The sequence below is a fragment of the Pinus tabuliformis genome, chromosome X, assembly GCF_031772625.1.
Source record: "Pinus tabuliformis cultivar Carrire ecotype Pingquan chromosome X, CPIR1, whole genome shotgun sequence".
Lineage (NCBI taxonomy): Eukaryota > Viridiplantae > Streptophyta > Pinopsida > Pinales > Pinaceae > Pinus > Pinus tabuliformis.
In genome coordinates this window covers 477,838,351-477,852,402 of record NC_142308.1, presented here as the reverse complement: position 1 = coordinate 477,852,402, position 14,052 = coordinate 477,838,351, and positions in this window count along the sequence as shown.

Genomic DNA, 14,052 nt, shown 5'->3' with positions numbered 1-14,052 from the left:
CGAATGCACAAGCTCTTACCTAATGATGAACTCTCTTCTTTGTGACTGCATCTAAGTGCACTAACCAAGATTTTGCATGCACTTCTTTATTCAAACCACACTTATCCACCAGGTCAGGACTTACATAACTATAATTAGATCCAGGGTCAACCAAAATAGAAAAACTTGACCACAAATCTATCATCCATATCTATAATAGATGCCTGATGATCCGCTTTCCTGTTATCCAGCACTGCATAAATTCGTGGAACACTCCGCCCAACATCCCCAACTATCTACGCGTCCTTTGCACTGTAAATCTGAGGCCTGCCACCTTGATTTTGTAAAAAATATCTCTTGAGATGCTCCTTACCACATGTCCAACACTGCAACTGTCCCTTACCAACACCTTTATTCTATTGTTCTCTAGGACGAGGCCCATTAAACTATTTGTAAGGTGCAACATTTTATTTCTCTCCTGCATCCTAAGGTCTTGTTCGCTTCGACTTCCATTTTCCTTTAGATTTGTTTTTCTCTTTGAGACTGAAGATAGCTATTATGGCCTTCATGTTTTCCATGTAATCATGCAGATCAAAGAACTTCTTCATCTCGATTAGCCATGCCTCTGCATCCTATGACTTCTTCAAATCCCCATCAAAGGTAGGTGGCTTGGCTTTCTTGAACTCATATGGAAAATATCCTCTATCACTCCTCCTGTAAGGATGATAATGATGATGATCATGGTACTTTTTAGAACCAGAACTAGAATAGAACCTGTGTCCATCACCTCTCCTATCCAAGATATCCAATAACTTGCCATCTATGACCATGTCATCTTTGTCCAACCTATGCCCACCATGAGACTTGCTATCGTAGGCTCCATTAGTCATGTCCTCCTATCCATGACTGATCCTAAGTGGTTCCTATCTCTGCAAGTATGAAAAGCTCATAAGAATGACTACATTAACCTTTGCTTGTTTCTCCCGTGCCTGAATGATTTTGTTATTATCTGCTTTGCAACTTCTTATTTCTGCCTTAAGACTTCTTAGTGTGTCTACTAAGTCAGAAGAGTACCCACCACCATGATACTCATTTGATCCATAGGGAGAGTCTCATGAACTGTAGTCTACCATCTTGCTAGTCATGTTTGATATTGTTCCTGCAAGTATACCATGTCATATTAAACCAAAACATAACATAATAAACATACCTTAGTATAGTTCAGGGGAGGATATCTCATCTGCAAGATCAACCAGATTAGCGCAATACATGTATAAACATAATCATAGCATTATATAAAAATCATCTCAACCATCATCCAATTACCATGCATGACTATACCAACCACATACCATGACCTCATGCACGACAACTATAACCATGTCAATGTATGCATAATGACATATAGACACTGACATGCATAACAAGTGCATAACCGACACGCACTCATGACAAATACATCCAACAACAACACCATCTACTTTCACATGGCGACACAACTGCAACCATGCCTACACAACAAGTACATAGACCACAAGCATAAAGAACACATATGCAACTGACATGTATGCATGACCAACACATTCTGCCCATCCAGTCCAAGGGGTGAACCATGCTCTAATACCACTCTATAACACCCTCCTCCCACATTTACCCAAGCTAATCGGTCCACTAGGGTAAACATGTGACGAAGTGTTAATATGATGTGATTCATATCCCCATGTATAGTTAAGGAAGAGGAACCTACAAAACAAAATCAATTTGACCTTTCTTAGGGGCTCCAGAACCTTTAGGAGACAACCAACCCTTCCAGGTTCCCAACCTCTGAGACAACTTGTCATTTTGCTGAGCTAGAACCCCAGTCGCTCCCATGACAAGCCATTCATGCGAATGAGACCCTCCAATCATTCCCACAGCAAGGCATGAATTCAAATGTGACCTTCTTCAAGCAATTCTGAGCTAATGACCCCAAATTATATGCCACTTTTTTAGGTCTAGGTCTCAGGCCTTTGCCTAGAACTTCATGAAAATTTGAGAAGTGATAAATAACAATGAATTAAAGCTACTAATGAAAACATTGGTAAAAGGACTTGACCTGAACCCTACTAACCATGACAGGCATTTCGCCAAACATATCATGAACATGTAATCTACAGGTTATAACCACAAAGCTGAGCATAGGGGTCTCATCCTTATCTGAGAATCGTCAAGTAGAATTGATGCCTTATCATAATAGTTGCATTATAATCTATTAGGTCATATATTCATTTACATTTCATGTACTAATCAAATCATGATGAGATCCATAACCAAAATATGTCATGAACCATGCTTATAACCAACATATATCTGACATAATAACAATAGTAGAATAACTATTAAAGTCACACATTAACAAGTACATTTACACATAAAACACAAGAGGAAAATAACTCTTATTAACATATGCAAAATCCAACCAAGCCAGGGACTTCCACGTATCACCCAATCATAGATTGGGCTGAACCAAATATTTCTTTCGGCTAATCACCCCCATGCCATATTCAAAGCATGAATATAGGATTCACAAAATAACTAATCAAGGCTTCCTCAAGCTTTACCGTATATCGACCAAGGGCTTCCTAGGCCTGAAACCCTCATCAATACAACCACGCTTTACTGCAATCCCACCAGATCACTAGGCCCCAAACAAGCATGGATGCCTCTAGATCTCTCCACCTAACCCGTGAGGAATTTTTCCATTTCCACCTTTAGGCTTTACCGTATATCCCGCCATTCACTAGTCGATGTTTCCTAGGCCCAATGAGGCTCCACCCTCTAGGCTTCACCGTATATCCCGCTATTCACTGGTCAAGGATTCCTCGGCCTAACGAGGGCATACACAATGAGGCTTTACCACAATCCCACCTTCACCAGTCAAGGGGTTCCTAGGCCTTGTGTTTATCACCTGACACCACCCCATTCAGTTTAAAAAACCATCCAACAATCTGGCTCAACCAAAACAAGAGGAACCCCATCACACCATGACTATCTAGAAATTGCAAGGCAAGACTGAAAACCACTGTCACACCTGGAAAACCCATGACAATGGTAGAAAGAGAACCAAATACACACATGCATGTATCATGCATGCCAAAACTAGTAAGGAAATCATACATGCAACTCAATACCTGCAAGTAATCTCGTTGTAGTCACTTGATCCTGCTCTTCCTTGCTTGATATTTGCTTCCCTTTGCTTTCTTGTCCTTCCTTTGCCTTCCTTCCTCCAATGCTAAAGTGCTCCAATAATACTCTTAGTGTCCAAGAGTATGAGAGAGTAGAGATAATAGAGAGAGAGCTCCAAAACTGAACTGACAAAAGGTTGTAAACTGATCCTTAGAAGCCTTTTTATTAATTAGGCCACTATTTTCTTCATTTTCCATTATTTTCCTTCATTTTCCTCCTCAGATGCAATCTATGACATTTCACCTTCATTTTCCCCTAATTTCCATTATTTTCATAAATAAAATGTTGATTAATGCCACTTTTCCTTTCCAAAGCCTTGCCATTGCCTTTGCCAATTTCCTTAGCCATAATAAACCAATGAACACCCACACTAGGATGTTTTTCCCAACATTTAGCTTGGAATATGTGTCCCATGACCTTGGTTATTATTTTGCCTTTATTAACTTTATTACATGGATTTTTGACGGGGGTTGTTACAAAATTTATGTTAAGTTATGATTTGATATGGTTTAGTTATGATTTAATATGTTAAATTATGTTGTAAAATTTTATGGGTAACTTCATAAAGGAACTATTGATGAAATTACATTTTAATTGATTTAAAATTGTTAAGAGGAATCTCATAAGACTAACGTTCTCTTGATGTAGGAGAACTACTAAACTATCGAGCACAAGTATACGAGGTTGAAGGTAAGAAAAACAACATTAGATCAATAATATCAACATGCATTACAATAGCATAATGGAGCTAAAGACTTTAGGAATTGAACTGTTGTGGTGACACTAGAACCCTACTATATGAAATGATAGCCATGAGGTATGCCAAGACACATGTTATGTTATTAAAGCAAGATAGAGGAATGCCTTAGTGATGAGGCCTCAAAAATCATTGCTTCAACATAGGGGGAAAACCACCCGATTCGGACCTTAAGACAACTCCTTTTCCGTTTAGGTAGTGGCTTCGACTGGATTGTATGTGACCAATTTCCCAATGAAAGGTGATTGAATGAGTGTTTAATGCTTATAGTGAAGTGAAATGGATGGATTTATAGTAATGAATTAAATGGAAAAATATATGCATTAATCTACTCTATAACACAAGATTGTTTAACTTTTATCTAGATACGATCTATAATGATTTTCCTTAGTAAATGACAATATAGATTGCTCAAACACCAATGGAAATGGAACTGTTTCAAGATTATTAGTTTGATTAAATAGTTAATCAAAATAATGTGTAAACTCATATCGCATTTAGAATATCAAAGAAAATTGCTTAACATGTATAAAAATATCAATGGCAACATGATCAGTAGTGAATACATGTAACATTGTTGTTTAAATATCAACTAATAAGCAATTTGAAAAGATAATTTACTATTTACTTATGAAAAAAACAGAGGTAAAATGATAGAAATACCAGATACACTTTGCTCAACTCATAAAAGAAATAACAGTAATTTATTTCTTCCCACAAAGATGATTCGAGAAGTACAATAATGCAACTTCTCAAAATTCTTTATGAAAATTCCTAAACAATGTTCCAGTCATTCTATTGAGAAAAGGATGAAAGTACAATAGTGCAAGCTTTCGTAAGTCTTTCTTCATAAAATTCAGGACCTTTATTTCATACAAAAAGTAAGCTTAAATAGCAGAAAACAACTGAATCTATTGTGCAGAGCATTGAGGGCCTTTAAACAGATCCCTTCAACAATGCTTAAAGGAAAACAATATTTTGGTAGAAGTTTCTGAAAGTGATTTGCTGTCTTCATCAGCTTTGTTTGTTCCATCGAATTCTTTGGATGTCTGTTTGCCTATTTGAACTGATATGCCACTTATCAACACAACTGTCCTCCTCTGTCATGAACCTGAACACAAAAAACAAGAATTGATAAGATAAACATAAATGAGATGATAAGCAAATTTTATTTGAAACAAATCACGTTTTGCAGGAAATCAGGAAAAACGTAAAGCGCAATAAATCCTGACATAGACATCATGGAGAGGAATGTGGAGTGAGGAGGTGGATTTTATGGCTTATCGCAATTAGAAATCAGAGTTTGGGGTAGATCATAAAATAATTTCAATCGGATTAGAATCAAGGGCAAAACTCAGAAAAATCGCAATCAGATTAGACTGGGAGTATTCCAAATAAAATCCAAAGGGGGCCTTCTTAAATCACATCGCAATCGCAATCAGAATGGGCAGAAGAGGAAAGAAGCGGTGATCCTTTGTTATTTGCGATAGTCGCGAAAGCAGGTTATTTATGAGTTGGAGTGAATAATCTTTCCGGGTCCCGTCTAATTGCTATCACAATAGGCAATAGTCTTTGGAAACTGTGATAGCTCTGGACATGGGGAATTTGTTGAATGGATTTTATAATCTTGTTGTGACCGAGTTTAATCGCAAATTGCAAATCAATTGGGGTGAAGGATTTATTATAAGCCGTGTCCCTTTGAAACTTGCGATTGCGGGATCCTGGGGTGACGTGGCAATGGTGTCACGAATGACATCATGATGTGACATGGCGGGTGACGCGGTGATGATGTGGCAGCTGACGTGGATTTGACGTCACTGATGACATCATATCGCAATCAGTGTTGGGATGTATATCGCAATCAACATTGGGAATGACGCATGACTTTTTAGAACTTTTTGATTGCGATATAGGCCCGAGACACAACACTAATATAAATTGCAGTGTATTATTCAGGCGAGTCCAGTCCTTATCACATATTGCAATTGGTAGCTCAGAGTGGGTCAAGACTTAAGCCTTTGAAATTTGCGATAGCTCGCGGATACAGGATTTTATGGACTGTTATTAACTTTCCCCTCGGGTTTGAGCATGGTCGCAAATCGCAAAGGTAATGAGGCATGGACTTTTGGAAACTGCGATAGCTCCGGATGTGGGGGATTTATGGAATGGATTTATAATCCCGTTAGGTCCAGGCTTTATCACATATCGGAATCAGCTAAGGTAGGAGGCATGGACTTATATAATAGCGGATCATGCAATTGTGATGGATGCAGGGTTCTTTTTTGAAGCAGTTATAACCCATTTGGGTCCTGTCATTGCCTTATGTTTATTTTTTATGGGATATGTGATGTGTGGTATGGATGCAAAGCGAGATATGGCAGAGTGTTGAAGTTTGTAAAGACTTCAACCTTCAGGAATCTTAAAACTCTGATTTATTTTGTTTTGTTTTTTTGTTTAATCAAATAACCCATATTATTTATTACTTAAGGTTTTTTAAAGCCTAAGAATAAGTCTTGGTTCCAGGGGCTATTTAATTTGGTTTTTTGGGATAATCAAGGTTTAATACTTGGGTTTTAATTGAAAAGCTAAATATTAAACTTTGATTATAAGATTTTTTATTTTTATTTTTAAATTGAAGGGTCCCTATTTTAATATAATAAATTTCATAGGAAATTTATAATATATTAAAATTGGGGGATGTTGAACAGTACAACAATTGGCGATTCACTGGAAGAACCAATTATCTCTGATAAATGAAATTTTCCAAAAATTCAGTAAAAATAATCTAAGAAGTGAAAACTACTTTTCGAAACATTTAGATAAATAAAATTACTCTGACTATAAAACTCATTAAATTGCAATCTCTTTTAAAAACCTTTTGTGAATGAAAAACTCTTATTTACTTGTATCAGTCATTAATTAGTTTATAAAAATAAAGTAGGGGGCCTTTTACGACTTAGTTTGTAATGTACTCATTTGTCACAGGTAGAGCCACTACTGCCAGCAGGCGTTCATAGCCTCAACAGGGTTACCTTTTAACCAACAACAATCCAATATCCCATCCATTTAATAGTGCAATAATTTAGAGGTAAATTTTTATTTTTATTTATTTATTTATTTATTTTTATGCTAAAAAGCCATTGTCCTGGTTTGGTGGCCAGATAACGAAAATTCCATTCACTAGTAACAATCAAACTGAATAAGATGGTTCGTGATGAGACCCCTTGTCTTACAATTAAAAATTATAAGCCATTACTCTGATTTGGTGTTTAGTGTGGTAATGTCAGTTTAATTGGTTCCCTATGAACATGGTAAGAAGGCTCGTGATGAGACCTCTTATCTTTTTAGATTTATTATATTTTAGAATTACACTCTAAAAAATTCCCTTTTTAATGGATGGGGAGGACTATTGACTCAAGGGTTTTGGATGAAAAATTCGAGTTGAAATTGTTTTAGTCATAGGACGGTCTTTACTTTTTAAGGATAACCTTTTTTGATTGAAACTAGAGTAATTTTTTAAGGTTTTTAAAGATTTTACAACTTAATGGAAAATATTTTCAAAGATATAATTTTTTATCTAATTTTCAATTTTGGTAACCACTTCTTAAAAATTCCTACCTTTAAAATGAAAAAATAAAAAATAACTTCAAGAGATGTTTGAAAAGTCAATAAAGTACTATTTAACATTTTATTAACAAAATCTGTAAAAGAGAAAAATAAATTGCAGCGGATGTACAATGGGAGTGATTTTTTTTTATAGATTGTATTCTTTATTCTATTATTATTATTATTAGTTATTTATTTTAAGAAGTTAAGAATTTTTTTTCTTTAAGATGAGTTCATTTACAAGAAGAGAATCTCTCTTTCGTGATAAATATTGAAGTATAAATGTAGATGGGCTTATATGTTCAACAATCTGAAATGGACCAAGCCATAATTTCTGAAATTTGGTATGTTTCCCTTTTTCTTCGTGTGCTTTGTCCCACTTGAGAACTATATCTCCAACTTGGAAGATCCTTGTGTGACTGAAATTACATCAAAAGAAGCTTTCACTATCTGTTGATGTTTGGTGTGTGTGAGTTTGGTCTTTTCCCTTTCTTCTTCTAGTTTTAGGATTTGTGAATTTCTTAATTGTAAGGAAGAAGAAGGTGTTTCTTTAATAAATTGAACTAGGGCTAATGAAGGAAGATCTAAATGTGATGGAATGATGGCTTCCTTCCCATAGACTAGGTTAAAAGGAGAAGTGCCTATAGAGGCCTTCTGAGTTATCCTATCATCCCATAGAGTAAATATTAAAGCTTTATGCCAGTTTCTTTGATTTTGATCTACAGTTCTTTTGATTATTTTAAGGAGATTTTTATTAGTGGATTCTGCCAAACTGTTTCCCTGGGGATAGTAATTAGCAGAATATTTGAGTTTAAAACCTCTTCTAATTGCAAATTCAATCATATTGGTACCCAAAAAATAAGATGCATTATCAAATATAAGTGTAGAAGGCAAACCAAATCTTGTAATGATAAATTGATCAATAAATTCAATAACAAATTCAGAATTGACTACCTTTAGCAGAATTGCTTCCACTCACTTAGTGAAGTAATCTGTAGCAGTGAGAATATATCTATGTTGTTTAGAAGAATGAGGAACGATCTCACCTATGATATCCATTCCCCATTGTTCAAAAGGCTGTTCGATGTTGACTGGCTATAGAGGAAAAACTGGTTTCCTTTGTATTCCAGAAGTAGTTTGGCATGTTTTGCATTTCCTCACATATGCGTGGGTATCTTTGAAGAGAGTGGGCTAGTAGTATCCAGCATGTAAGATTTTGTGTGGTGTAGTATCTTCTCCAAAGTGTCCACTTGCTAGTCCATCGTGAAGTTCCTGCAAAATTGTTTGTGCTTCAGATTTTTCAACGCATCTTAACAGTATGGAATCATAATTTCTCCTAAATAACACGTTATCAACAATCTCATAATTTTTTTCTTGTAATCGTAAAGCTCTTTTTCTTTTATAATTTAGTTCAAGAGGAGCATATCCATTTTTTAAATAAAAAATTAAATCAACGTATTGGGAATCAACATAAATTACAGTTACCTCAGAAATGTGTTCATTGTAACCTGTGTCCCCTTCGGCTGGTATGTTGGATTCCCTTGTAAGTGCTTGCAGAAACCTTGTCCTCTAACAATTTTGGCTGATTTAATTTGCAGAGTTGTTACCTAATTTGCTCTCTTTTCTCCTAATTCTTTTGCATTAGTAATTGACTCACTGCTGGGAATGGGACTATTACTTTCGTGTGTATTTTTAAGATAAAAGGTATAAAATGCTTTATAGATTTATATACAACAAATGCCTATTTTTCTAATTATGAATAATTCAATTCAACACTTTGAAAATTTGAACCGAAAAATGTGATGGGTGCTTAAATTTTTTGATTATTAATTTGTGTAAAAACAACGACATAAGACATTGAAGAAAAAAAGTGTATAAGATGAAATGATCAGAGAAATTCAGAGTATTTAAAGAAGGAACATCGCTAATTGTTTGTTTTATTAAATCGAATGCTTTCTTTTCATGATGACCCCATTTAAAAACTATGTCTTTCTTAATCATTTGCTGTAAAGATAAAGTAATTTGTGGGAAATCAGGAACAAACCTTTTGACAAAATTGATCTGTCCAAAAAATGATTGTATTCTTTTTTGTTATATGGTGGAGAAATTTATAAAATTTCTTTTATTCTATCAGGGTCAATGTAAATTCCATTTTTTGACACAATGAATCCTAAAAGTTTCCCTTCACTAAGAGCGAAAAAATACTTTTTCGGATTTAATGAAATAACATGTTTTCTACAGCATTCAAAAATTTGTTTAAGTCCTGCAAATGACTATTTCTATTCTTTGAATAAATAGTAATGTCATCTAGGTAAACAACAACTGTTTTATTTAACATACCTTTGAATGTTATATCCATGGCTCGTTGGAAAGTGGCCCTTACGTTTATTAAACCGAATGGCATTTTTTGGTAGGCATAAGTTCCCCATTTGGTTATGAAAATAGTCTTTAGCCTATCATCTGGGTGGATCATGATTTGATTATATCCAGAGAAACCGTCAAGAAAAGACATAAGTTTGGAACCAACAACTGATCGTAAAATCTGTTCCATAGTGGGTAGTGGGAAATTATCCTTTTGACTAGCCTTATTAAGATTCCTAAAATCTATAGAAATTCGGATATCACCATTTTTATTCCTTACAGGTACCAAGTTGGAACCCATCTTGAATTCCTAACAGGAAAAATGATTTTAGCCTTAAAAAGTTTATTCAATTCTGTTTTGATTTGATTTTCTAAGTTCAGATAAATTTTCCTTAGCTTTTGTTGGACATGTTTATCATTTGATAACATTGGAATTGCATGTCGAATGATGGAAGTATAAAATGTTTTGAGATCATGATAACTCCAAGAAAAGACATCCTTATATTTTTTAAACAAATGAATGAAGGATAATCTTTCTTTAGATGAGAGACCAAGTCCTAAATTGATGTTCTGAGGTTTAAGATCTATCCCAAGATTTATTAATTCAAATCTTAGAGTTGAACTCTGTAGTTTTGAATCAGTAACTCTTTTAAATATGTCTTTTAAATCATAGAGATCCTCAAGTTTTACTACAGATTTGGGTGTGGGATTATCATCAATTATTTGGTCATCATATGATTTTTTAGAAATTAAGAAGCTTAAAATGTCTTCATCGTTATTAAATACCTGCCAATTGGTGATATTATCAGGAATGGATGGCCTAAATATTAATTCTACAGAAAATCTATTGGGACTGTAATCTTCGGATGAGATCAGTTTTGATGCAACATTAGCAAGAAGGTTAGCGCTGGAATTTTGAATCCTTAGAATAATAGAAATGTTAAACGTTAAAAAATGTGAAGTGAGAGATTGAATCAAAGACTGATAATGCTCCAAGTATGTATAGATACAATGCATCATGTTTCTTCCCTGTTTTATACAATTTCTAAATCTCCATAAACTTGCAGGTATTTAACGTCAAGGATAATTGCTTTATACATACCTTGGACCAATGCATACTCTGCAATATTATTTGTGCATTTAAATTTCAATATGCAAGTTAGCATTGCCTTCACTCCTTTAGGATTAATCAATATGCAACCCGCTCCTGCTCCATCACTTGATTTCAACCCATCAAAATACAATGTACAGAATAAAGAAATAATTAATGGTTTTTCTAGCATATTTAAACATCTAGAAAAGTCTGTCTGTGAAAAATTTTCAATTGAGAAGTTATAGAATTATTCAGAAATGGTGATGTTTGTGCTTTAAAATTCTCAAAAAATGATTCAGTAGAGTAGTTTCCAAGAATGTTGTTATTAAATGATACTACCTCATTTTCACCTTAAAAATATGTTACTGATTGTTACATATGTTTGACTTGGTTGATTCTGATTTGATTTGGCTTTCCATTAAATGGGAGCCATAAGTGAGACCAATCAGTGGCAAAATAACCGTATAGTTTTTCTAACCAATCTCCACTAAGAATTAAACCGTAGAAATTTGGGATATAAGAAACAAGTATATCAATTATTTGACAAACTTCAGGATTCGAAGATAATCTAATAAGAATTGAATTCATTTCTCCTATGACTTTTACTTTTGTTCTATCGAGTTGCACAATGTGAACTAGAGTTTTTTGGGGTGACATGTTTAATTTCAGACAAACTGAATACGACATGATATTCGAAGAAGCCCCTGAATCTACCAAGCAATTATGTACATTTTTATTAAATATTTCAAAAGTCAAAAGAAAAGGAGGAGTATGTGAGTTAGACTTGTCACCTATTAGAATAACATCAGAGGAATCGAATAATGGATGACTAGGAGGTTTACCCATTATGTTAGAAGCTTTGGATACCACAACAATAAGAAGAGGAGAAACAGGTACTGCATTCAATTCTTTCAGTAAATTTTTTGTTGTTGTTTGAGTTTAGTGAGTTCATGAAGGGAAATGTTTGCTTTTATTTTCTTCATATCCTCAACTATATTGTACTCAATAATATCTGAAACTACTAAGGTTTTGGGTGAAGATGGAGAATTGGATGAAGATGGAATTACTTGGGGAGAAGTGGAAGTGAAATTTTTAACAACAACTTTATCTTTAGTAGTGGAAGTTGAAGGTTTCTGTTTTTGAATTGGTTGTATAGGATCAACTGGACCTTTACTTCTTGTGCTAACAAGTAATTCTTCATATTCATTTTCACTATCATAAATAGGAAGAATAAAATCCCACATTCCATTTAACTTGGCTATGTGTTCATCTTGGGATTCATCAGCAGAAAATGCTGCTTCATCCTCATCTTCATCATTAGTTTCTACATTAGAGATCATGTTTGGAGGTTGTGGATTAGGTGGCCGATTTCTTCTAAATGGTATAAAAGGTTTTTTGGAAGAGGATTCAACTACGTGTTTTTTGATCTCTATCATCTTGTTAGATAAAGTTTTAAGGACATGTTGTAAGCCTTCAAGATCAAAGGGATCTTTAGGTGCTTTCCTTTTAGCTTCATCCTTAAATGTAACTCTTTTTAATTTTATGTCTTCTTGATCTTTTTTCTTTTCTAGTGCATTTATCCCCTTCTCTACATACACAACTTCTTTAATGTTTTCTACTAGGGTATTTTTACTAGCTATATCTACAAAAATTCCCATGTTAGAAGGAAGAGATGAAATATACCATTCAATTTGTACACTGACACGAGGTCTAGAAGTAGCTGGGATTTTATTTAACAATTTGTTAAATCTGGAATTGAAATCTTTTATCTTTTCCCCTGAATTCTTTTTTAAATTGAAAAGGTCATTGATAAGAGATGCGATTGAGTAATCATCACCAAATTTAGTCAAAAATAGTTCTTCAAAAATATCCCAACTAGTAATAGAATTGGCTGGTAATGAAAAGTACCAAGACCCTACTGATCCTGTAAGAGTGTACGACAATAATCTAACGACAACATCTTCTTCATCTACCTCATTGAGATTGATGGCTAACATATAATTACGAAGGTGCTCTTCAGCAGGTAACCCATCATCAGGATTGAATTTGGGAATCCATCTCTCAGGATTTTTTGATATAGGATGAAGTGGTGCTGGCATTTGAACAACTCCCGGATTGGACCATGGTCTAGCTGCCTTTGTAATAGTTGGAGAGGTGGATGTGAGGAAAGAAGAACTGGTAGTTGTGTTAGTATTGCTTGAGGCATCATTAGTTGTTTGTGTAGAGGAAATGGAAATAGATGAAGTGAATAGTAGAGATAAAGGAAATGAAAAAGGAAGAAATGAAGATGTTGGTGAATGAGAGAATGAGGTAATTTAACTAGTAGATGTTTGCGAATCTGATGTATCAGTTTTCATTTGGCAGTATTGAAGTGGAAATTGAAATGGTGAGATGCAAAGTTTTTCACTTTGGGATCAAGTTAAAACACCAGTTCCTTGAAAAATAGAAGTTATTCTTCCTTCAAAATTTTTGGATGATTCAAGATTTTCTGTTGAAATGGAGGCGTCTTCCAATTTCTTTATCAAATCTATAATTTCTGGTGATTTTGGAGTGTAATATGCAGGTATTACCTCAGGAAGTATTCTAGGAGACTTGGGATGTGATTGTACAACTCCTGATCTAAAAGTAGGAGATTCTGGAGGGGATCTGGAAGTTGTAGGATATTTGGAGGGAGAATGACTCTTAGAATGGCCTTTTATTTTTGGATTGGACTTACTTGCCATTAATAATCTGCATGCCCTCCTTCTAGCACCATAAATTGTTGAGGGCTCGAAAATCATTGCCTCAACATAGGGGAAAACCACCCGGTCCAGACCTTAAGACAACTCCTTTTTCGTTTAGGTAGTGGCTTTGACTGGATTGTATGGGGCTAGTTTTCCAATGAAAGGTGATTGAATGAGTGTTTAATGCTTATAGTGAAGTGAAATGGATGGATTTGCAGTAATGAATTAAATGGAAAAATATATGCATTAATCTACTCTATAACTTGGGATTGTTTAACTTTTATCTAGATGCGAACTATAATGATTTT